The sequence below is a fragment of the Aedes aegypti genome, chromosome 3 (genome assembly GCF_002204515.2).
Source record: "Aedes aegypti strain LVP_AGWG chromosome 3, AaegL5.0 Primary Assembly, whole genome shotgun sequence".
Lineage (NCBI taxonomy): Eukaryota > Metazoa > Arthropoda > Insecta > Diptera > Culicidae > Aedes > Aedes aegypti.
The window spans coordinates 271703017-271729926 of record NC_035109.1 but is presented as its reverse complement, the minus strand read 5'-3'; the positions used below and the strand labels follow the sequence as shown (position 1 = coordinate 271729926).

Genomic DNA, 26910 nt, shown 5'->3' with positions numbered 1-26910 from the left:
TATATCCAGCTTTTTACGCTAGCTTGCTATAAACTTTGAATAACCCCTTTTTGAAGTTGCTTGCGTACACTCAAATATTTTTATGGTTTAATCAAAGCAAACTTTGCTTAGTTAAAAGTTCGCCATGTTGATGCAAAGGAACGTCAAAAAATGGATCCTTGATTGAGGTAACAAAAATCTGAAAAAAAAAAAACATTCCAGATTTTCTGTATTTAACACAGTTTTCGTACTTCTTCTGTGTTTATACAATTTACTAATAGTTTTGGCATTTATGTAAATAGTCAGCAGGCACCAAAGAGACTGATTCCTGTTAATTCGATAATAATCTATTTTAAGAGCGGAACTATGTGAATGAGTGTTAGGAACTGTACGAAGATTTTGAAGCCAAACAAACAGATTCGGGGATTGAATACTAATGATTTGAATACTAATGAGTTTTTCCTGCAAGACTGGCCTTAAATGACCTTTGAATGACTTTATGGAATCTCGCTTGAAGAACAGCCCAAATTTTGGCCTGAATGCCATTCAGTGAATGTTTTCTGATTATTTTTGTATATACGAAGAAGTACATCTGAGTACAATTTTTACCATACCTCCTGCGTCATGTTTTCGGGATCCAATGAAAATACTGTCCCACATAAATGATTTACTTATAATTGAGGCAAATTAATTACCCGGCAATGGTTAATGCAATGTAACAACATGTTTGAACGACACAGAACTTGACGATATTCGAACATCTCAGACTACCACTTGAAGACGTTTGAAATCTTCTATGCAAGTTTTAATATACACCCTTTCTCCGTAAATATTTCGAAAAGTTATCAACCACATAAGGGCCAGTGTGAGTCTGAGTATTTGAACCAATACCGATGTACCGTTTTGATTCATATTACGGACAGCTTCAAATTCCGGACACTCTACTTTGTATGGGAAACATTTCACGCGATATGTTTCAATTTTTGCTGTTCAAAAGTTCTCAATTTCAAGGCTCGTTTTAGTAAACTTTTTCCATAAATATCTTTGAAAATTTATAATGCCCAACTACCTTAGATGTCTCTTTTGTGGTTTAAGGATTTCGATTGATGATTTGACTGTTCCATTAATGATTATCATGAGCTGTCTGGAATTCGATTCAAAGTGTCCGGAATATGAGGCAAAAGTGAGGAAGCGTCCGGAATAAGAATCATGAAAAGGCCACACATTTTGATTTATTTAAAATTATTCAAGTTGCGGAAGCGTATTCTTCACCCACCGTTCGAAAGTAAAGGGCTTCCGACGCTCGATAGCGCTAAGGAATCATACAGAATGATTTATTTTGTATGCTCTATGCTGGGTTATATTTCCCTGAGTCCTTAAGTGTCCGTAATATGAATCAAAACGGTACAAAATGCTATCTTCAAAATTATTCAGCTCTAATATTTGGTCACGCTTTCCTCGTGTCGATTCCTGAAACGAACATAATAAAGTTTGTAAAAATAGATAAATATTGCAATAAAAAATAAACACAACTGCAGAACAAACCCAGTGAAAATTTTTGACAATTCAATCAACAATTGAAAAGCATGGCCTACTAAGACTTAACTATAAAATCGGTAAGCAAGAAATGCCAAAGTCAAATCACCCCCGCAGATTTATAGCTAGCGTAAAAAGCTGGATTGAAACTGAATTTCATTAAAAAAAAGTTTTCCTGACAAACTGGGATCGACACAACTTCGTGATAGATAAGCCTGTGCGTTAGAGTGATTCAAATTTTAAAAATGTTTGAAAATCCAATCTCCCAAATGCTGCTTACCATCCTTATCATAAAAATAGTGTTCTGTGAAATTTTCAGCTTTCTAGGTGATGATTTAAAGGTGGCCCAAAGACATTGTAGGTATATATGCAAATTACTATGGAGAAATTTTGAGAAACCCTAATGAAGGATGTTGCTAAAGAAACAAATCCCTTTTGAGCTAATTTCACACAACACTATTTTTATGGTAAGGAACATATGAGAGAATGAATTCTTAAACATTTTCAAATTTTGAACCGCCCTACTGTGCGTTCATCACTCGTCTATTGAGTCTATTGACACCCTGATACAAAGAGATGCTAAAACGATGTGTAAAGTATAAAGCTCAATATATGATTTTTGCTGCGTACATGATAAGTTTATTACAACCGTTACTAGTCCGATTATGCATTTAACATGATACATTTGTATTGACATTTCAATGTCAGAAAGATAATTTGAAAAATCATTCTATAATTGAGTATTATCATGTCGTGAAAGCAAACAATTCTTGTTAACAGTTTTCAAGATCATAAAACCAGAATGCGGTATCGATAATCGGGAAGCCCCTGTACTTCGTTTCGGCAGAGATAAATTGGGCGATAATTACGATTTACCGAAGTGATGGATTCGCTACGACACCGGGAGGATATGAAGATCACGGAAGCAGTTACCCGAAGCGTACAGCAGATTTAATATGTGTGCGCCTGTTGAAATAGAACCCGCAGGCAAACGATTGACGAAAAAGCGATGCGGGTGGCGACAGATTCGGAAAATGGATCCATCATCGATTGATTAGGTGTGTTTGCCGTGAGAGAAGCGAAGCGAGTTTGCAGAGATGATAAATCATCCTTTTGAAATTTTCATCAGTGTCATTTTGAGATAACGATTGAATTTATGGTGTAACGGAAAGCTTTACACGGGAACACACCTCGGGAAAAATATTGAACAACAAAATTACCTTGCACAGCTGCTTCAGGACCCATAACTTACGTTTCAGGAAGCTATATTACGCTATTGAAAGTCTTTCCATAAATTGTAATTAGCTCCGTAAGAGTCCGTGTAACGCATCACCTGAAAGCCTACTTAAGCTCTCGGACCCATATATTTCAGAGGACTTTATTTCCCGAAGATATTTTCAACCGAAACGCTCAAATCCGAAAACAACCGGACATTCCTTAATCCGTTCTTCCATTACGTTGTTTTACACATCCTTCCGTAGAGTAATGCGGGGCTACGGTTCGTGCCTAGCTTTTCACTGAAGATATCTAATGAATTAAAATCATTTGAGCTCCGGCTTTGAAAATAAATTATGCCTCAACATATTACTTGATTTCTTAAAGTTCAATTTGTATTTAAAGATATATGATATTCTAGTTAATAAGTTGTTAGTTACTATTGCCTCGCATTACTCTACTGGTTCCAAGCAGCTTCAACCGACCAAGATCGCCGCCACATTGCAAATGGATTATATGTTTTCCGACCCACCAGCCAGCATAGCTCTTCGTTCGTGGAATGAATGTGGTTTCATCCACTCTAAATAACGTAGGTACCGACGACCTATGTGCTTCCCTACGATTTCGGTGGTGGTAACGTGTTGGCTGTTTGGCTCAAAGACAAGGAATTACTCTTGCTCCTGGCAGCAACGCAACACATGCTCGCGCATAGGTATGTATCACCACCGCAAAAGCTTCAGAGCCACATACCTACTGTCAGATTTTGCACATTTGCTAATTTTACAGCGCTCCTGGAACGTTTCAGCCGATGGAACATGGTCCTTACGCAAACTGCGGCAATGGACGCTGCATGTTTACTAAGAACCATTTCTAATCATCCTTATTGAAGAATGGAGCTAAGATTCATTTGGATGGATGTTAGGGCTATGCATTATTAATGGCCATCGCAAGAAGATCAAAGAAAACATTGGTTAGGCCATGAAAACTTGTTAGGCCATGATAAGTGTTTCTACAGAACCTAAAAGAGTTCGAAAGGCTATCAACAGATACTAAATATGTATGAGGTTGGATTCACATTAAGAGCAAAGAAATATCAGTTGGTAGTACAGTCCACTCTCCCTTACTCGATGTTGAAGGGAGCATCGAGTTAGGGAGATATCGAGTTACAGAACACAAAACCAGTGCAACTGCGATTTAAGGGGCCATCGAATTAGCCATGGAAACCAACTTTTATGGTTCTCTAACTCAATATCGAAAAGCGGAATATCGGGTAAGGGAAAGCTAACGGTATTAGTTTTTCTTTTAAGAGTGAACTTTTTCGTAACACATCATCTTAACTAAATAGTTCTTTCTTTATTTTTAGACTAACTATAATTTTAACATGAGCAATTCTCGCTGAAACCAGGCCGCCATCGGCACCCATCGTTAGAATTCCAATTTTATGTCACTGATCGCTAGTTTTCGATAAAACTTAAGGGTGGTCCTTTCTGTTTTTTTTTTTCAAATTGGTGGACCCCTCGTACGCCAGCCAGCTGAACAGTTTGCGAAAAATCCCATTTTTAGATAAATCTTGGGTATTTCTTCACGGGATATGTCTCATATTTCGCTTGAAACACATAGCAAACTTAGTGGCATCGTATAGAGAAAGGATATAGCTTTAATTTAAACTTGAAAAAAATTTGGCGGCCATTTGAATTTGGCCGTCATCTTGAATTTTGTTAAAAAATCGATTTTTCACCATTGGCGCACCGCTAGTTTTGAATTCTGAGATTATCATCAGATAGCTGAGGAAAAATTGCGTAAGAGAGGCTACAGACTCTAGGTGAGCAATGGTATTTACCCTATCAAATGAACGATTTTCCAAATCATGTTATACGATTCTGACGTATATGGCGAGTGCAATCAATACAAACATCATTTTTTGTACAACAAAGAAACAAGTTTTCAACCTTTGGTGTTTTATTCGAGTCGAGTAAAGAATAAGAATATTATTTTTGGTGAAAAAATCTGGCGGCCATCTTGGATTTCGACGCCATCTTGATAGCACTCAGCATGTCGAATTTAGAGGCTACCAATAAAAAAAGGTTACGTATACTCTTCTTCTTATTATTCTTCATTTTACTGACGTTACGTCCCTACTGGAACCGAACCTGATACTCAGCTTTATTAGTTATACATCCAGGTTATTAAACAGGAATTTTCTTTTTTAATGCGATTTCTGAAAACAGAATAATTCTTCGACATATCTTTGAATTCAGTATAATAAATAAATAAATTCAATAAATGAAAATCGTCAAAAAACATTGATTGTATTAAATAAACATTTTTTTTACCATAAGCGTTGTTTTTTTTCAAACCGTTTATTTAGAAGGCCCAAACGCCCGGAGGCTTAACGGGGCCGATTATTGCTTTTTTTTTTTCTTAATTGAAACAATAGGCAGATCGGTATCACAACCAGTCTGTGATCCATTACCGGCGCATATTTTCTTCTTCTCCCTAAGCCTAATTGACAGTCGTCGCTTGTTGCTACCATCGTTGGCCTCGTATGTAGAAGATGAACTATCGTTCCCGTCGTTGTCGTCGTCATCGTCCTCACTCGTGCTGTGCTGTTCTGTTTGCTTCTGGGTAACCGTAGGTAGGGTTGTCGATCCACGCTCATGTTCAACGAGTGTACGTTCAGAACACGTAGATTTAGGTGGTTTGTCATTGCTTATCGGTGGGAAATCTGCCTCGTTGAATTTTTGTTCACTTGGTGGTGCACGGGTAAAAATCGGATCCCAAAATCATAAAAAAGACTCATGATTTCTGGAGCCTAGGGTATTTTCAGTTTATGAAAATACACCATGATTCGAAAGCATGATATCATGATTCGGTGCACCCGTAACGCAGTCAGTGCGTTATACTTTTGGCAGAATCATAAAGCTAAATCATGATGTTGGGATTTGGAATCATAATTTCCGGTGCGCATCTTTATGATTCTGGTCGGGTTTGCAAGCGCCATAAAGCTAAATCATATATTTAGGCTTTAGAATTATGATTCCAGGTGCGCATGGTTTATGATTCCGGTCGTTTTTTACAGGATCATGCAGCTAAATCATGCCATTGGGATCCCAAATCATGATTTCTGGTGCGCATCGTTTATGATTATCATTATATTTTCGGACCATAAAGTGAAATCATGATACTGGGATTTGGAATCATGATTTTGGGTGCGCATCATTTATGATTCTGGTTGAATTTGTTGGCACCATAAAACCAAATCACGTTTTTGAAATTTGGAATCATGATTTTTGGTGCGCATTGCTAATGAATCTGAGGAGAATGTAACGACAAAATTGCGTTGATACTTTCATTTATTGTAAAGAACTACTGTAGTGTGAAAGACAGAATAATATTTTAACTATTATTGTGCGTAAAGTTGACTTTTCATGTTTGGTGATTTGTAGATAATATTGTATTATTTTCTTGTTTATTGAAATTATGAAGGTTTGTTCTTTGGTAAATGCTACTATACATAGAGTACCTACCTACACTCCCGGTCAAAAGTTTGGGGTCACCCCCTGAAAGACATATATAAGTTTTATGGTGATATCTCTGCGAATTTTCATCCGATTTCAAATCCTTTAGGCTCATCTGAAAGATAAAGAATTAAACTTTGTACATAGTTTGCAGATAATAATTTTTACATATGGTCGGTGTTAAGTCAGAGTGAACTAGGCGATATTTTGGACAGGTGTAGACAAGCCAACAATTTTGACAACTCTGAATTTTTCGATGCTATTTTGTTAGAGATGTTTTATTACATAAAAGAACTATGGTATTTCAGAAAATAAAGCGTTTGATGTGATATCCCAAGTGCCTGAAGGACATTTTTCTAAAATCATTGAAAAATACATGGTCCGGTCTGACTGGACATCGACCATATAGTGTATGGAAAAATGACCCAAAATTTTGATATTTTCAATTGCGCCTACCAAATTTTGAGATGAAGGTTGTAATAGAAGCCTAGTTCTATACCCTCTCAGCCACTTTTAAGAGATCATGGCGGAAAAATCTAGGGAAAAAGGTATTCCAAAAAATATCAACTGATGTCATTGATAAAATTTTTGGGTCACCCCTTAGTATGTTGCAATCCTTAAGTTTTGAGTCTCTTTCATAAAAAATGTAACAATTTTTCGTTCATATCTCTATCATTTTTTTTTTAAATTATATTTCTACACTGCTGGTGAAGGATAATGAATAGTACTCATTATAAGTCTTACGAAAATGAACTCAAACTTTTATGGACTGCTTCATACTAAGGGGTGACCCAACACTTTTGGTCGATAACCAAAATGACTTTTGTGTCAATTTTTCATACATTAAATTTAAAAAAATATTGCCTGCCAACTTTGTACAAAATTAGTTTCATTCCTTATCTTTCAAATGAGCTTAAAAGATTTGAAATCGGATGTAAATTCGCAGAGATATGACCATAAAACTTTTACATGTTTTTCAAGGGGTGACCCCAAACTTTTGACTAGAAGTGTATGGTACTAAATTTAAGAAGTTACCTGTCATTTTAGTACCTTTAGAAGTTGCTTGTAGTATTCCTAACTGGTAATATCAGCTATTAGTAACTACATATGGATTAGCTAGAGCAGGGGTTCCCAAACTTTTTGTAATCACGGCGCCCTTTGACATTTTTTATCAGAAGCGCGGCGCACTATTATCATTTTATACAAAAATATGAATATTTTCGATAAAGTTTCTGCCAGACTTTTCATGCTAGAACAAAATCTACTTTTGCAAAAAGTACGTTCTTTGATAATTCAATGAAATTATTGATATGAAAAACAATTGCACATTTTTTTTACAAAAATAGGAATCTGCAAAAAATATTAAATTATATTTTGAACTATCACAGTTTCTGGTGTTTCTGGATCCTGTAGTGAACTTTAAATTCTTGCTAAATTTGCGCCGCTTGTATTGTAAAAGCATAAAAATAGAAAAAACGACAAATTTTGATCGAAGCAGGATTTAAAAAAAATCGTCAAAGGATTCCTTTCAATTCGAGGCTATAAAAATGTCTTTACATTTACGAAAGATTTCAACATGGTTAACATTTTTGCATCAGAATAAGAAATAAGAAAAGTTAAATTGTTTCTCCCTGTGTTGTGAAACCCCCTTCTCGATATAACTAAGCGACTTTAATTTTGATAAGGAGAATAAAAATTATGGCATTTTCCAGGTTAGTTTACTTTTTGACATATGATCGCAGAAATGAGCCAGCCTAGGGCTGCAATTCTCTTAAACAATTAATAACATAAGTTCTTCCGTTTCTATGAAAATGTGTAGTATAACACAGGTAAACAGAGGAAGAGCAAGCAAGCAAGATGAAAAAATCATAGTGGAGCTTTTAACAACACAATGTAACTCCATCCAGCCTGAAGATCTGTTTGTTACTGAGATCCCTACCAGCAAGGTTGTGACTATAGCGTAATAACAATTTGATATCATTTATAGAGGATGTTGTTTCAGAACTTCATCAATATATAAACTCTGAGAAAGTTCTAACTAATCCTACAGAAAACTCTATTACAGTAGACGTTCGGTCGGTGCAAACGGTTTAACTGCAATGCTTTTTAACTGCAAGTCCGGTAACTGCAACAATTCTCCAGTTATCGCACCACCAAACGTCAAAATGGTGCGCCATGTTAGCCCCTGTTAGCCCAAATGAACAGTCGAATGAATTTCACGTTCATTTTACGTCAGTTGTTGGGTTGTTGACGTTTGTCAGTCGTTGCAGTTATCGAATTTCGTTCGCTAAGTGAAACGTAAACATGTTGCAGTTACCGAACGTCTACTGTATATGCCTTTACAATGTTTGTCAACATAAATTTGGAACATGGAATTTGAAAAACTTTGAACATAGATATTAATTTTTTTTTTTGAACTGGTGAGCGATATCTCAAAGCTATCTTAATGTTTTCACTCCCAAAAAGTTGCATTCAACTTCTGTGGCGAGCAGTTTAATTGTCTTCTTTGTTCGATTTTCGTATTCAACTTTCGTCTGATGCTTTCGATCAATGTAATACAATTATAACATAAGTTGAGAAGGTTTGCCAGGCCTTACTTTTAATCGGCCCACGGCGCCCCTGAAAAAGATTTAAGGCGCCCCAGGGCGCCGCGGCGCACAGTTTGGGAAGCACTGAGCTAGAGGTTTTGTCTGTCATTTTTTGCAGACTAAACTACTGTGTGACGGTCTTATTAAGGACATGGTTTGTGAAATCTAAAAATGGCTATCACAATGGCCGCCTCTCATTCTGCTCTAATTCCCATGATCATAAATCTGATCATCCAGCAGATCTATGAAGCTGAAAATATAACTCGTTGCTCGCTCACTCGCAGTAAACATTGTGGTACATTTTCAGATTGAGGCAGATTTTCAGATTTGTGCTCGAGAAAACGCGAGGCAAAATGCATAGTTTTGAAAGTAAACGCACTGCACCTTCACCTTAAGCTATTTGTGAGTACAACATTTATTTAAAACATGTTTTGGGGTTTTGAGTTTAATTCATTTATTCTATTCTTTTCACTTGCAAAAAGATTATTTTAAGAAAAAAAAAAACGATCTTCCAGTTTAATTATCTATACCTTTTAGCAAATCACGTGTGCTCTTCGGGAGCTCAATAATGGACGCCGGGATTTTGAACAGGTATGACTGAACAAAGAGCCACAACGGTTTGCAGTCCGGAGTATATCGCAAATTTAGCACATTCGTGATATGCATACAAATGCAACAGCATGCACAATATTATCTGCGATATACTCCGCGCCGCCAAAAATAATCATCGTTGCTTTTGTTGAGTTGCTCGTGCCCACTGCGACAATTTGAGGTTGTAGCGATGATTCCCCAAATTTTTCGCGGAGATGGTTCAGTCACCGCTCGATCCTCCCTTCTATATCACCTGCGTTCTGTATAAAAAAAGAAAAAGTAAATACGAAATTAAGTAATAAAGCATAAAACTATTCTCAAAGACCACTTTGTTATGAAGTGCAGCTATAAATTATGTGGTACAATTGATATAATTGTGTTCTCATGAACACTAAGTTGAAGAGGCAGACGAAGTTCCAGTGGGGACGTTAGAGACAGAAAGAAGAAGAAGAAGAAGAATGTGTAACATCCAGAATATGCAGATGGTCGATAATCATGATTTTCTGTGCTGATATTAACTACATTTATTAGGGCTTCTGTCACTATGAATACAAGGTATAGTTTTATTTGAAGCAAGTAAAATTATATTCTTCTTCTTCTTACTGGCTCGACGTTCCTTACTGGAACTTGGCCTGCCTCTTCAACTTGTGTAGAGAGTACTTTTACAGTAGTAGAGCACTTTAACAGTTATCAATTGATCGGCTTTATTTGCCTGCCTTTGAATGATTTGTACATTGTGTGGCAAGCACAATAATACTCTATGCCCAGGGAGTCGAGAAAATTTCCCGACCGGACCGGGAATCGAACCCGCCATCTCCGGATTGGCGATCCAAAGCCTTAACCACTAGGCTAACTGGAGACCCAAGTAAAATTATATTACACTTAATCATTATCTTTATACAAAAAACGGACTAATTCTCTTTGAGTGGTCCTCAGCTTGTCCAAAGGTAAATATAGAAACATTTAGAATCAATCAAGTGATTCATTTAGAAGAATACCTGCAAAGAAAAAGAAAAATAATATTTTTTTTTCACTTTTACACATTATTTTTCCCCTTTCCAGAGGGAGGAGGGGCTCCAAACTACCTTTAAAACCTTCCCCGTCCCCAAAAACCCCTGTATGCAAATTTTCACGCCGATCGGTCCAGTAGTTTCCGAGTCTATAGCGGTCAGACAGACAGACAGACAGACAGAGACAGAAATTCATTTTTATATATATATAGATATTGTTCAAACAATACAACTGTTTTTCTCTGGAAGTACAACTTTCATTCCGTGTAAACTTCTACTCGCCAAAGAATAACAAGGATATTAGACTCAGAATACTTATTTTTATAATGAAGCAAAAGAAACCATACTTACTCAATGTTTCTCATTACATATTAGCTTTGAATGGAAATTGCCTTTCGACCATCGGGTAGGTTATGAAGATGGGACGGAGGATTACTTAATTTTTCTCGACACCCTGGGCATAGATTATCATTGTGCATAGATTATACATTGTGTGGCAACAATGTACAATAATTATTCGTGCAATGGCAGGCAAAGAAATCTCTTCAATTAATTACTACGAAGTGCTAAAGGAACACTGAGTTGAAGAGGCAGGCCAAATTTTGGTAGGAACGTCGAGACAGAAAGAAAGAGTCAAAAACTAACATGGGACAATTATGTGTGGAGCGGCAGATTGAATGTCTGCCTGATAAAAATATTTAAATTTGTATTATTTGTTGCTAGACAACAGAGATTGTGTTGAAAACTACAGTAGTGCTTACGTCGACTATATGATTATGGATAGGATAGTAGGAGTGGGAATGGGGCACCCAAAACAGCAATGGAAATGGAAGCTAATTACGAATTAGAAGGCGGTGGAAAGTGGTCAGCATTTGATTTCCATTGCAGATGCAAAAATAGATTCATTTTGTAACACTTACCGGTAGTTGTGGGGGAAGTCGGAACGGGAACACCTACTGGGCGGAACCAGCCAAGATTGAAAACAAAACGTCCGGAACGGCAACAAAATCGGGAGCTTATTACGGAAGAGAAGACGGTGAAAAATGGTCAATATTTGATTTCGATTAGAGGAGCAAAAATACATTAATTTTGTATCACTTACCGGTAGTTGGTAGGGCGGAGCTGGTCACTCAATGCGGAGCCGGAACGGATGCACCTATTGGACGGCAACAGCCGCGGCGGGAATGGTGACAGTGGCACTGGGACAATAAAACGGCTAAAAAGAGAAGACGGTGGAAAATGGTCAAAATGGATTTCGATTACAGGCGCAAAAATGGATTAATTTTGTATCACTTACCGGTAGTTAGTAGAGCGGAGCCGGAAGAATTTTCCCTCAATGCGGAGCCGGAACGGGTACACAGGAGCCGGAACGGGCAACAGCCACGGCAGGAAAGGAACAGAATGAAACGGCTAAACAGAGAAGACGGTGGAAAATTGTCAGCATTTGTATTGAATTGCATGCGTTTTTTTCACTTACCGGTAGTTCTGCAGAGCCGGAAAAGCTCGATATCAACGGAGCAGGAACGGAATAGTAGAGCAGGAACGACAGTAGAGCAACAGCGGCGCAGGAAACCGGCAATAAAAGTGAACTTTTTTTTTATAAAAAGGGCAACTTTTCCGTGAATGCGCAGCCAACTATGCTTTGCACAAGCTTTGCTAAACACGTTTTGACAGGTGCACCGTGTGCGTAACGCTTTTCATGGTCATGATTTGGAGCTCATGAAAATGGTTGCTCTGAATCATGATAGTGGTAGCTCTGCTTCAAAAATCATGAGTCTGAATCATGATTTCGTCCCAAGAGCAATTTATAATTTTCATGATTCGTAAATCATGATAATGGGATCAGATTTTTTCCCGTGTGGTGATGTTGCGGTTGCTCCTTGCGTCGTGGTATTGTTCTTGAGAACGTCTACCTCCAGACATTTCTGCTTCGGATGTTCCGCTCGGGTACACCGCTTGCAGGTTTTGATCTGGTTCGGGTGCTCTACGTAACAGACCTCATTGGCGATCGTTAGGAATGATGGAATAGGGTGTTTTATTCTCATTTGTAGTACTCGAACCCCATTCGGTAATCCGGGAAAATAGTGCCTCCAACGTTCGCTTTGTATTGAAAGCACTTCCCCAAACTGCAACATGAAATTACCAACAGTCGTGTGTGGTACGGATGGAGGAAGATCATGCACACGAACACTCACTGCCTCGCTATCCACGTAAACGGGAATTTTGAACTGCTTGTCTTTACAAGTAAAAACTCGCTTGATATTGTGTGTGTTTTCATAGCGTCCACCATTTCGATGAAAACACATTTTCGGGTATTATGCAGCTGGATACTCTTGGCATCAGAAAGATTCAATTTTATTTCGTGTTCCAGAAAATGCTGCACTTTTGCAACATCTGGTCGCGACGGAAGAACACTAAAATCTATCACCAAAGTGTTTTTTCGAACAACACTCATATTTGCAGACATTGCACGGGAGAAATTCAGAATAGGTCCGATTGCTACGAGTATTAGCTGTCAACTGACTATGCGTTGTTGTTCATTGTATGAAGTTTACAGATTGCGTGTCGGGACATTGGTAAGCCTTGTGGTAATATCTGTAGTTCTAACGTAAAACATTGACAAAAGTGCATTAATTTATAATGAAAGTCTTAAATTTTCGTCATAAAGTATCGTTTTTAGTACCGCCCAACATGCATGTGAAAAATAGCGAAATTGAATGATGAGAAGTAGGTTTTGTTCTAATGTGGACGTAATGTCGAAAGGCAGGTGTATAATTTCGAGGTTAAAAAACTGACGGCCATCTGGGCTTTCGACGCCATCTTGGTTTTTAGCAGTTGCATAATTTTTTACCATCTCAGTGCTCATCATGTTGAATTATAATGCTTCCGTTTAAAAAAAAACAATCAGATTTTATCTTTCTTATCTTATCTCAGCTGTTCAACGGATTGTTCATTTGTATCAACAGTTTTAGACCAAATAAATGAAAGAAATAATGCTATTTTACAACTCGAAGATATGCAGAAGAATCATTCAGGTAGCAAATAAGCGTTAAAAAAATCCTATTTGATAATTTGTTTTTAAAACTAGTTAAGCTGAAGGGCTAACTTTGTTCCAGTAGGGACGTTACGTGAGGAAAAAGAAGAACAAGAAGAAGAATAAGTGTAACGGTAGCATTGAAATTCAACATGTTGAGTGCTAACAAGGTGAAAACTCATTCTACTACTTAAAACCAAGATGGCGTCAAAATCCAAGATGGCCGCCAGATTTTTTCACTGAAATTAATACTCCTTTTCTTCATCTGTCTCAAATAATACACCAACGATTGAAAACTTGTTTCTATGTTGTACAAAAAATTATGTTTGCATTGATTGCACTCGCCATATACTTAAAAATAGTAGAACATGATTTGGAAAATCGTTTATTTGATAGGGTAAATACCTTTGCTCACCTAGAGTCTGTAGCCTATCTTACGGAATTTTTCCTCAGCTTTCTGATGGTGATCTCAGAATTCAAAACTAGCGGTGCGCTAATGGTGAAAAATCGATTTTTCTAAAAAAGTTCAGAATGGCGGCCAAATTCAAATGGCCGCCAAAATGTTTTCAAGTTTAAATGAAAGCTATATCCTTTCTCTATACGATGCCACTAAGTTTGCTATGTGTTCCAAGCGAAATATGAGACATATCCCGTGAAGAAATACCCAAGATTTATCAAAAAGTGGGCTTTTTCGCAAACTGTTCAGCTAGCTGGCGTACGAGGGGTCCACCAATTTTAGAAAACAGAAAGGACCACCCTTAAGTTTTATCGAAAACTAGCGATCAGTGACATAAAATTGGAATTCTAACGGTGGGTGCCGATGCCGGCCTGGTTTCAGCGAGAATTGCTCACATGTGAAAAGTTTGTGCATTCCTTTTTTAAACTTGTTACTAATTTTAATTCTTAAAAAAAGTAAGAGTTGAGTAAGAGAGAAAAAACCTTCAAAATATATTTACAGATATTTCTAGTTAAGTTTGACACGCAATTCTGGCGAGAATTTAATAGGTTTTGGGATCCAATATAACCTTAGGGTGCATAAAAATATATACGTGAAAAGTCGTCTACTTGTACAAATTACATTACAAATTACTTCACTCATGCACAACTCGGTGCACAAAACCGTGTGCTGCCTGTGAAATGAAAAATGTCGTCGTTCATCTGAATGATAAGCAGGGCTGGCATCAACTCGCACAATGCGCGCAAAGAGCAGAATTTAACCACTGCACAAAGAGGAGACAGACGCGCGCAAAGTGTAACAACACGAACACAATGAGGGCACGCAGTAGGAAAGAGAGTGTAAGCGATTACGCAAAGAGTAATGCTGACGGAGTGTGTTGGCAAAACATGCTCAAAGTGTACACAATTTGGCTCTTTTTACCATATAACATGGGTATTTTTAAAACGAGACCAACGAATAGATGTCGGATATCGATGTCCGTTGTTGTTTTGATATTCAAGATGGCGACTTCCGGTTTGTGAAAAGCGTTCCAAACCCATGCAATATGGGTATTTTTGGAACGGGGCCGATGAATACATAACGGAAATCGATGTCCGGTGTCGTTTTGGAATCCAAGATGGCGACTTCCGGTTTGTGAAAATCACTTTGAACCCATGCAATATGGGTATTTTTGGAACGGGGCCGACGAGTTGATGACGGAAATCGATGTCCGGTGTCGTTTTGGAATCCAAGATGGCGACTTCCGGTTTGTGAAAATCACTTTGAACCCATGCAATATGGGTATTTTTGGAACGGGGCCGATAAGTAGATGACGGAAATCGATGTCTGACGCCATTTTGGAATCCAATATGGCGACTTCCGGTTTGTGAAAAGTGCTTCAAACCCATGCAATATGGGTATTTTTGGAACGGGGCCGACGAGTTGATGACGGAAATCGATGTCCGGTGTCGTTTTGGAATCCAAGATGGCGACTTCCGGTTTGTGAAAATCACTTTGAACCCATGCAATATGGGTATTTTTGGAACGGGGCCGATAAGTAGATGACGGAAATCGATGTCTGACGCCATTTTGGAATCCAATATGGCGACTTCCGGTTTGTGAAAAGTGCTTCAAACCCATGCAATATGGGTATTTTTGGAACGGGGCCGACGAGTTGATGACGGAAATCGATGTCCGGTGTCGTTTTGGAATCCAAGATGGCGACTTCCGGTTTGTGAAAAGTGCTTCAAACCCATGCAATATGGGTATTTTTGGAACGGGGCCGATAAGTAGATGACGGAAATCGATGTCTGACGCCATTTTGGAATCCAAGATGGCGACTTCCGGTTTGTGAAAAGTGCTTCAAACCCATGCAATATGGGTATTTTTGGAACGGGGCCGATAAGTAGATGACGGAAATCGATGTCTGACGCCATTTTGGAATCCAATATGGCGACTTCCGGTTTGTGAAAAGTGCTTCAAACCCATGCAATATGGGTATTTTTGGAACGGGGCCGACGAGTTGATGACGGAAATCGATGTCCGGTGTCGTTTTGGAATCCAAGATGGTGACTTCCGGTTTGTGAAAATCACTTTGAACCCATGCAATATGGGTATTGGGAACGGGGCCGATAAGTAGATGGCGGAAATCGATGTCCGACGCCATTTTGGAATCCAAGATTTGTGAAAATCACTTTAAACCGGATTTCGCCATCTTAGATTTTAAAATGGTGGCAGACATTGATTTCCGCTATCTACTCGTCGGTCCCGTTCCAAAAATACCCATATTGCATGGGTTCAAAGTGATTTTCACAAACCGGAAGTCGCCATCTTGGATTCCAAAACGACACCGGACATCGATTTCCGTCATCAACTCGTCGGCCCCGTTCCAAAAATACCCATATTGCATGGGTTTGAAGCACTTTTCACAAACCGGAAGTCGCCATATTGGATTCCAAAATGGCGTCAGACATCGATTTCCGTCATCTACTCGTCGGCCCCGTTCCAAAAATACCCATATTGCATGGGTTCAAAGTGATTTTCACAAACCGGAAGTCGCCATCTTGGATTCCAAAACGACACCGGACATCGATTTCCGTTATGTATTCATCGGCCCCGTTCCAAAAATACCCATATTGCATGGGTTCAAAGTGATTTTCACAAACCGGAAGTCGCCATATTGGATTCCAAAACGACAACGGACATCGATTTCCGGCATCTAATCGTCGGTCCCGTTCCAAAAATACCCATATTGCATGGGTTTGAAGGGATTTTTGCAAACCGGAAGTCGCCATCTTGGATTCCAAAATGGCGTCAGACATCGATTTCCGTCATCTACTCGTCGGCCCCGTTCCAAAAATACCCATATTGCATGGGTTCAAAGTGATTTTCACAAACCGGAAGTCGCCATCTTGGATTCCAAAACGACAACGGACATCGATTTCCGGCATCTACTCGTCGGTCCCGTTCCAAAAATACCCATATTGCATGGGCTTGAAGGGATTTTTGCAAACCGGAAGTCGCCATCTTGGATTCCAAAATGGCGTCAGACATCGATTTCCGTCATCTACTCGTCGGCCCCGTTCCAAAAATACCCATATTGCATGGGTTCAAAGTGATTTTCACAAACCGGAAGTCGCCATCTTGGATTCCAAAACGACAACGGACATCGATTTCCGGCATCTACTCGTCGGTCCCGTTCCAAAAATACCCATATTGCATGGGCTTGAAGGGATTTTTGCAAACCGGAAGTCGCCATCTTGGATTTCAAAATGGCGTCAGACATCGATTTCCGTCATCTACTCGTCGGCCCCGTTCCAAAAATACCCATATTGCATGGGTTTGAAGTGATTTTCACAAACCGGAAGTCGCCATCTTTGATTCCAAAACGACACCGGACATCGATTTCCGGCATCTACTCGTCGGTCCCGTTCCGAAAATACCCATATTGCATGGGTTTGAAGGGATTTTTGCAAACCGGAAGTCGCCATCTTGGATTCCAAATTGGTGCCAGACATCGATTTCCGTCATCTACTCGTCGGCCCCGTTCCAAAAATACCCATATTGCATGGGTTCAAAGTGATTTTCACAAACCGGAAGTCGCCATCTTGGATTCCAAAACGACAACGGACATCGATTTCCGGCATCTACTCGTCGGTCCCGTTCCAAAAATACCCATATTGCATGGGCTTGAAGGGATTTTTGCAAACCGGAAGTCGCCATCTTGGATTCCAAAATGGCGTCAGACATCGATTTCCGTCATCTACTCGTCGGCCCCGTTCCAAAAATACCCATATTGCATGGGTTCAAAGTGATTTTCACAAACCGGAAGTCGCCATCTTGGATTCCAAAACGACAACGGACATCGATTTCCGGCATCTACTCGTCGGTCCCGTTCCAAAAATACCCATATTGCATGGGCTTGAAGGGATTTTTGCAAACCGGAAGTCGCCATCTTGGATTTCAAAATGGCGTCAGACATCGATTTCCGTCATCTACTCGTCGGCCCCGTTCCAAAAATACCCATATTGCATGGGTTTGAAGTGATTTTCACAAACCGGAAGTCGCCATCTTTGATTCCAAAACGACACCGGACATCGATTTCCGGCATCTACTCGTCGGTCCCGTTCCGAAAATACCCATATTGCATGGGTTTGAAGGGATTTTTGCAAACCGGAAGTCGCCATCTTGGATTCCAAATTGGTGCCAGACATCGATTTCCGTCCCATATGTTCCAATAGAAGCTCCTATAGAAGCATTCGGTAGGTACTCAATGAGCCACACAAAGAGTGTGTGTTCACCATTTTCCATCAACACTTTGTGTCGAAGGATGCATTGCAGCGAGAGCAGAAACACAAAGAGGCGTCAAAGAGGGAAGAACCAGTGAGAAAGTGTAGCTGTCGCACTGCACTCAAATTCATGATCAACACAAAGTGCGCGCTCTTTGTGTTTTTCTGTTTTCACTGAGGAGATGCCAGCCCTGATGATAAGTACAAGCCTCAACGATTCGTTTGCACAAAGGACAATCCCAAAAGTTAGACTTATGGTTGCCTCCGTGGATGAGCCAGTGATTATCTGGTTTGAAGCCACTTTTAGGAAATTTTTAACTGTTGTTTACGCGTAAATCGGAATAAATGAGTTGGACTGTACCTAGTTGGTAGCAGCTCCATTACAATAGTCGACATAACTACATCACTGTTGAGTTCGCGCCATAATCCATTATGCCTGTATGTAAAATTCTATGTATTCTGTATTCCTTTATAATTCAGTTACTGCAATGTTTGTTCATCTAAAAATGTATGTTATTTTGGAATCCTATAAAATCACCATAGCAGTTAAGACCAGTTAATAGTCCTTGAGATTCCGTGCAAGTGACTCACAGTAAGAACGCGTGCGTAGTTAGAACCAATCATTATCATTATCATTCCAAGCTAACCAAGTAAACTAATTGTTTGTGCAACTACAGTTTTTGTTCAATTCAGTTTGTGTAGCGAATATCCGTCGTTTCAGTCAGTTAATAAATTACAGTTACCCATGAAATCTCGATAGTGTTTCCGTATGAAGAAGTACCACTCGACAGTGATCCAAACCTACAGACGCTCTTATGTGCGAAAACAAGTGTATTGAATAGCATAACCATTGTCAAAACAAATTGAATGTGTAAGACAAAAAAAAGTGAACAAATACCACTTTTACTGGAATTTGTTCCTATAATGGAATTAGGTAGCGCTCTCCGTAAGAATCAAACAGATAAAGGCAGATAAAATTGGACAACTTGGAAATTTGCCGTTAAAAATTTTCTTGTAACGTTCTCTGAAACGTTTGTTAGTTTAGTAAGACTTTCTCAGAGAAATAATTAGTTCATTAAGTAAAAATTATTCATGCCGCAGATTTACGATAATTTTATAGCAAATTTAGAATTTTAAGAACCATTTATACATTAGCCTCGAAGTTTGAATGCATATACCATAAAAGCTTGCCTTGAGCTTTGTACTAAAAATAGTTTCTAGATTAAACGTAGATGGCATACGAAATAGGAATAAAATCAACTGTGGCATTTGTCTAAACTTTTAAGTTGAATAGTATTGGTGAAGATCAGAATTAATGAGACATCACTTTTGGAGGGTCCTAAGCTCATCTGTTGGACTGAATCCCCGATTTTATAAAGTCGTTGGCTGGAGTAAGGAAGCTAGTCAATGTGTCTCTACCTTTTAATTTCTGAGTTTAAGTTTTTTTGGAAGTATACCACAAGTGGCGAAAGCTCTGCGTTCTTGTGTAATTAAAAATCTACAAAGCGTCCAACCGACGCCTTTTTGTCCGGATCAAAGGTCTTTGGACCTCTACGACCGCCATTTCGTTGGCGCACTACACGTGGAACACTTCGTCGGTACCAACTCGTGGAGGCCCTCCAGTTTTGGCAGTCAAACGGGGCTGAGTAAAACCCATCCGGCCTGCTTGCGCCTCGTAGTGATCTGGCAGAGTACGGGAGCTGCCGACGCTCTCTCCCCGCAATTCTACATCTGCCTTCTGCACTGTTTTGTCGACGATTCAAGGTCAGGGCTAAAACCAGTGGTATTTGGACTCAGGTGCAACCAGACACATGACCCGGGACCTGGAGTTTCTGACAGACGTGCGTCGTGAAAACGGAATCGTTGTAGCTGCGAACAAGGAAACGATGAGAATCGAAGCGTGTGGTACTGCTACCCTACATCCAGTATGCCATTATAGTGACAACGGAATTTTAGTTCATGACGTGCAGTATATTCCGGATCTGTCCACAAACCTTCTGTCGGTAGTTGAGATTGTCATAAAAGGCTACAAGGTGGTGTTCTAATCGAGCGGATGTGAAATCTTAAACATGGAAGGTAAGCTAGTGGCAACCGGAATAATCGAGAATGACTTGTTCAAGCTGGCGCAGTTGGAAGCAGCTGGTAAAGTAATGTTGAGCTCCGCTTGTGTATCGCTATAAACTTAGCATAAGCGGATGGGGCTTCTCAACTACACCAGTGTGAAGAAACTGGCTGACGGCGTGGCTTGTGGAATGTGGAATTCCGAATGAGAACCATGACGATTGTACCGTGTGTCCAATGGAGAAGCAGACAAGAATTCCATTCAGCAAGAGCGGATCAAGAGCAGAAGAGCTACTAGAAGTGATCCATTCGGAAGTAGCGGGACCAATGGAGGTATCGTGACCATCAGGAAGCCGTTATTATGTGTCCTTTATTGATGATCAATCCCGCCGGATGTTCGACCAAATCTGAAGAAGAGTAAGAGATCCTCGCTCGGTTCAAGGAATTCTACGCTCAGGCGAAGCGTCAGAGCGGTCGGAAGATCAAGGTCTTGAGGACAGATAATGGTAAGGAGTATATGAATAAAGGGTTTCAAAGCTTCTTGAGACAGATGGGAATACGACATCAAACCACCAACGATTAACGTGCAAACAGGGCGATTGCTGAGCGAGCAAGCTGTTGTACGTTATTTGAATCTAACCTTCCAAAATCGTTCTGGGCGGAGGCAGCGGTTGTGGCGGTGTACCTCGTTAACCGCTCTCCCACTCGCGGCCATGGATTGACTCCAGAAGAGGTCTGGAGCGGTAAGAAGCCCGATATCTCCCATGTCAGGGTATTTGGAACGAAGGCTATGGTGCAAGTGCCCAAACAAAAGCGACGGAAGTGGGATCCGAAATCAAGACCGTGTGTATTGACAGCATTTGAGGAGGAGACGGAAGGCTACCGTTTATACGATCCAAATACGAAGTGCTTCCTGAAGAGTCGAGAAGTGTGTTTCATCGACGAGTACACAAGTAAGTGTGCTCTACCAACCCGACAGCCACGAACGGTGATTCCAGTGGACTTCGAAAGCGTTCCAAGCTTAGTTTAAAGTGGTCCTTTAGTTCCAGAAGTTGAGGAAGCTGTGCACAAATCCAATGAAGAGGTCACTGAAGATGAAGACATCAGCAATACCTCTACAGACACCGTAGTTTACGTGACAGAACTCCCTACGCGACTTTTTTCAAATCTACCCCGGCACAAGAGTCAGACGAATCAAGTGACTTCGAAGGCTTTAATAATGAAGGCAGCGATCTCGTTCCTGACCAGTGCTTGGCTTTGAACTCCAATCGTGGGAAGACAGCAAATGATGGGAACAATGATCCGAAACATTACAGGGAGGCGATGGCTTCGCCTTACGCCGAAAACTGAAGAGAAATGGTGGTTGAAGAAATGGAGTCGATTCACACCAATAAAACATGGACATTGGTTGATCTCCCTCCAGGATGGAAGGCTGTAGGAAGCAAGTGGGTGTACAAACTCAAGCGACACATCAACGGTGAGATTGGACGATTCAAGGCCAGAGTTGCACAATATCGGTCATATCAGCTGATGGCTGATAGACTAAAACTATCAATATTATTATTGAAGTATTACAATACCTGATCTAATTATCAGTTTGGTGTTCGTAGAATATGGTTGAGATATTATTTGAGGTATTTTACCTCTTATGCAGGGCTCATTCATACCTCATTCAGGTTTTAAGTATTGGAAATTATCTGGTATGGAATACCTTAGATTGGTATTCAGAAATTATTTTCTTCTGTTCGGGAGTCGCTGCGAAGAAAAACATGACTGCGAAGCAATATGATGTCAAGACCCTATTTCTGTATGGCGAACTTGAGGAGGAGATATATATGCGGCAGCCATGTGGATTTTAAAAAGAAGGGAAGCGAAAACAAGGTGTGTCGGTCACGTCGGAGCTTGTATTGTCTGAAGCAAGCGGCTAGAGCGTGGATTCAGAGACTGCACGAAGAACTAGAACGGCAGCAATTTCAGCGATGTCTGTCCGATCCGTGCTTGTACCGGAAGCAGCTTAAAGACCGATGGTGTGATGTGCTTGTATATGTTAACGACCAGATTGTGGTGAGCGAAGATCCGAAGATGATCGAAACGCTTGTCATAAGCCTGAAGAAATCATTTAATATCAGTGAACTGGGTGATAATCGATATTACCTGGGAATGGAAGTCGAAAAGGATCGTCATGGTGATTTCTTCTTGAGTCAGCGAAAGTACTTTCGAGAGGTGATCGAAACAAGCGGTTTGATAGATGCCAAAGTTTCGAAGAATCTTGGATCCCGGATATTTCAAGAACGTAAGCAACGGAACCCCTTTAGCAAGCAACAGCGAATACCAGAAGTTGATCTGGAAAGTTTTGTACATACACTCCCGTGCAAAAGTTTGGGTTCACCCCCTCAAAAATATACAAAAGTGTTCTGTCCATATCTCTGTGATTACACGTCCAATTGAAACTCTTTAAGTCGCATTCGAAAGGCAATGAGTTATTTTTTTTTCGTATGTATTTTTCCTAAAGCATTTTTTGAATTTTGTATACTAAATTTTTACTTAAAGTTGTGACATTTTTCAAAAAACGCACTGAAAAATCATATCTAATTTCCTCAGCAATGGGTCGACCAAAATTTTAAATCAAAGTGTCATTAGAATCGTAATCTTCCCAAGTAACACCGAAAACATCTTTCTCGACAGTAGACAGAAGATATTGTTATACAGGAGATTTATAGGTGAAATCCAGAACAACTTTGGTAATTTTAAAGTTATAAAATAGTATTCAAAAAACATATTTTGCCCAAACGTCAAATCGAGATGGGACAAATAGACTAGGTGAAATTATTACTCAATGTAAATTAATATAACTTATATAGGATTTATATCGCACCGTTTACCATCAAACAACAATAAGCTTTACAGATGTATTTTCAAATGGGTTTCAACTTATTCTTAACACATAAACTATGAACTGCACAATTATTACTCACTCCCGTTTGCCGGTGTTTAATTAAAAAATTCTGATGACTCTGTCTCGCGATGGCGATAGAATATTATCTGGTAGGAAAACAACAGATAACAATATGGTTGTGTATCTTTTGGGAACATTCTAACACCTGCAAAAGTTTTATTATAAGGTGGAGTTGGTGGATGCTGGCATACTGGATCATACTGAAAATGGATTGGAGTGTACTACACAAGCGGCGGTTTTTTTTCCAAAGGCATCGGTATCTTTTCGATAGGCAAGCGTTCTGGTTCGTCAATGGCTTTTCGTTGGTAACAGACAGCTTTCCCTCGAGATTGAGGATAGAACATGAATGACCGTCCTCTGTATCACTATGTTCCATTTCATTTCCAGCAGTCCGCTCCGTTCTAATTCATTGAATATCTACCTTTTACAGAGAACCTCAAAATTACTATATACTTCACATCCTAAAATTCGACAGAAGGTCCGTAGTTAGTGTTTTCGCGTTCTAAATGCAAATTAATTTGATAATACTCGAGCCGTTTTACTCACTGCGTTCGTAATTATTGCTGCGTTATTTACAAATAAATTAAATTTTGACGTTTGTTTGATTGTTTTGATTCACTGAAGAGGAAGCTGTAATTAAGTTGTAAAGGTGTTATAATAACTATCGCAAAACAAAACAATAACTTGTTTGAGAGTAGCTTGCAGACATGCTCTTATGATGTATTTTTAACGTATATTATAAGTTTTCTATGAATATTTTTTAACCTCTCAAGATTTTATGTGTTGAATGAATTGACACATATGACAGTACCGTCTAAAAATATAAAACAATGACAACGAGTAAGAAAAGCTGAAAACTTTAGGTATTCACTTTGGTTATGCGGTCTGGATATTTGATAATTTTGATCAAGACAGTTATATATGGAATAAATTATAAAAATGAATAAATTTTAGATCATTGGAATGAATTATTAGTTGAGACATATAATCCATGCACATGAAGTATTCTAAATATTTCCAAGCGGCACTGTAAGCTACGTGCCATATTGTTTTTCTTGTGGGTCAAAACAAATCTTACAAAAATAAGAAATTTTTGGCGATTATACATTTCTGTTTTTAATTACTTTGATGGCGCATGAATTTTTGGAGAGTAAAATCAAAAGTTGCACTAAACATCTTGAATTGCATTGGAAACATGACCCTCATTGATGATTATGATGCCATTTTTATTTTTATAATTTATTTTATGACACATAATTAGGAATCTTGAACTTCATCACTCGGAATTATTTGATGGTTTTAAGAAGTCATGAATAATCCAAACATACTTTTATTTCCTATAATTTACTCAGCTTTGCACGTGGTTAAATTGGTTATGAGTATAATTTGATGTACAAATGTTTTCTGCAGGTTAAATCACTTGAAAATAGCTACATTACAACTAATACATTATGCTGTACTATGAAAGTGTTTTGAAAGTTATATCACTTGCAATGTACTCGATTATAACATATGCATGTAGTTGAAATATAGAAGTTGCATGTTAGTATGTTTTGCTGTCAAAAAACTTTATTTAGACTAATTACTATTTTATATACAATCTTTACTTTCATTATATTGAGAGTACGTTTATAGATCGTTGATTGAACAAGATCTTAGTTCTATGATTTTGTTATGAGACATCTATAAGATGTTATATAAGCCGCCATGTTTTGCGCTTTTTTAGCTCTATAAGTGTTTGGTTTTAAGTCAGGAATGCTAGAAAAATACAACCGAACATGTATAAATTGTGAATTTTAAACTGTTATATAACAAGTTGTGTTACTTGGGTTATATTCTTTGAAGAGACCCCACGAAATTTTGGCGGAAAAATCTGGAAAGTATTCAAAATCAATGAAACAGTCAGTCAAGTCATCGTGCAAAAGTTTGGGTTCACCCCTCAGTATGATGCAAATCGTGCAAAAGTTTGGGTTCACCTGAGCCGCACGCACATCATTTTTGTCTATATCTCTGCCATTTTTCAACCGATTTTAATAGTTTAAAGCTTTTATGAGCGCAAATAATGGCGCGTACATGATTGGTTTGAGATTTCACAGATTTGAGTAAGTTCAGGTGAACCCAAACTTTTGCACGATATACCATACTGAGGGGTGAACCCAAACTTTTGCACGATGACTTGACTGAATGTTTCATTAATTTTGAATAGTTTTCAAATTTTTCCGCACAAATTTCATGAATGGTCTTCAAAGAATATAAGATTACGATTTTAATGACACCTTGTTTTAAAATTTTGGTCGATCCAATGCTGGGGAAATTAGATATGATTTTTCAGTGTGTTTTTTGAAAAATGTCACAACTTTAAGTAATAATTTAGTAAACAAAGTTCAAAAAATGTTTTTAGAAAAATACATACGAAGTAAGAATAACTCTTTGCCTTTCGAATGCGGCTTAGAGAGTTTCAATTGGACGTGTAATCACAGAGATATGGACAGAACACTTTTGCTTGTTTTTTAGGGGGTGAACCCAAACTTATGCACGGGAGTGTAGCTGTGAGCACTAGGCCCGACATTTCGACAGCTGTATCCATCCTGAGCAGAAAAACACATCGTCCAACGCAAGAGGATTGGAACGAGTTTAAACGTGTAGTACGGTATCTCAAGGGGACAATCAACTATCGACTTCGACAAAGCAAAAAAGAGGAGACCGGGACCAATATCGGTTATTCGGATGCAGACTAGGCAGAAAATCGAGATGACCGGAAATCGCATAGTGGGTTCGCGTTCAAGGTGAATAGAGGAACGGTAAGCTGGGCATGCCGCAAACAAACTTGTGTAGCTTTATCAACAGCGGAGGCAAAGTTTATCGCATTAGCTGAGGCAGCACAGGAAGCTGTATGGTTGAAACTCCTACTGCAAGAACTGAATGATAGACAGTGAGTAGTCATTGATGAAGATAACCAAAGCTGTCTAAAAATTATAGAAGGAGAGACACTGAAGAGGAAAAAAGATCTTATTCAAAAACAAGAAATGGAGTGTGTCTATTGCCCATCTGAAGACATGGTAGCGGATTTATTGACAAAACCATTGCAGCGCGTTAGATTGGAGAAATTGGTCAAAATGGATTTTACTGGCTATTGCCGTTTAGGAGGAGTATTGTAGTGGAAACGGAAATGGTCAGAGTGGGCTGCTAATGTTTAATGTCAGTAATTTTATTAAGAAATATACTGCCGTTCTACGCATATTTGTCCCGCGGTCCATAAGGTTGACATAGAACATGGGACAATTAGGCGTAGAAGGGCAGTATACCTCATTCACGTTTGTTCGTTAATTCTAACCAGACGTATTTTAATCACTGGTAGTCACTCTTTACAAGAAAAAACTTTTCTTATTTGTTCTAGTTTTTGAAGTGCTGACCGTGCTTTGGTTTGGACGATTCTCTAAAGGAGCAAAATTTGAAGTATTTTATATTGTTTTAGCCAGATGAAGTCGTGGACTGTACAAATTTTAATGATTTTATTCCGTGTCTGTTCTCAACAGATCCTGGAATATGTTTATAGACTTAATATAATTGAGTGGATGGTGCAATAACAGTTGATAGAAAGCTTCATAATTACTAAATTCATGTATAATAAATTAATCCAAATTGAACCATCAAAGCATACAGTAAACCTAAATTACCATCCAATATCCATGTTGAG

General features: G+C 38.9%; 1 long non-coding RNA gene across 2 annotated transcripts; it reads right to left on the bottom strand.

The window, feature by feature from the left end:
- Positions 1–6260: 6260 nt before the first annotated feature.
- Positions 6261–12295, bottom strand: LOC110677972. Of its 2 annotated transcripts, none has more exons than XR_002501354.1 (5): positions 11915–12295; positions 11735–11847; positions 11540–11653; positions 11358–11452; positions 6261–6363 (listed from the first exon to the last, which is right to left on the bottom strand). It is a non-coding gene; the product is annotated as an uncharacterized LOC110677972 (long non-coding RNA). The 2 variants fall into 2 exon arrangements; XR_002501353.1 differs by lacking the exon at positions 6261–6363 and adding an exon at positions 9543–9687.
- Between the last annotated feature and the right edge of the window lie 14615 nt (positions 12296–26910).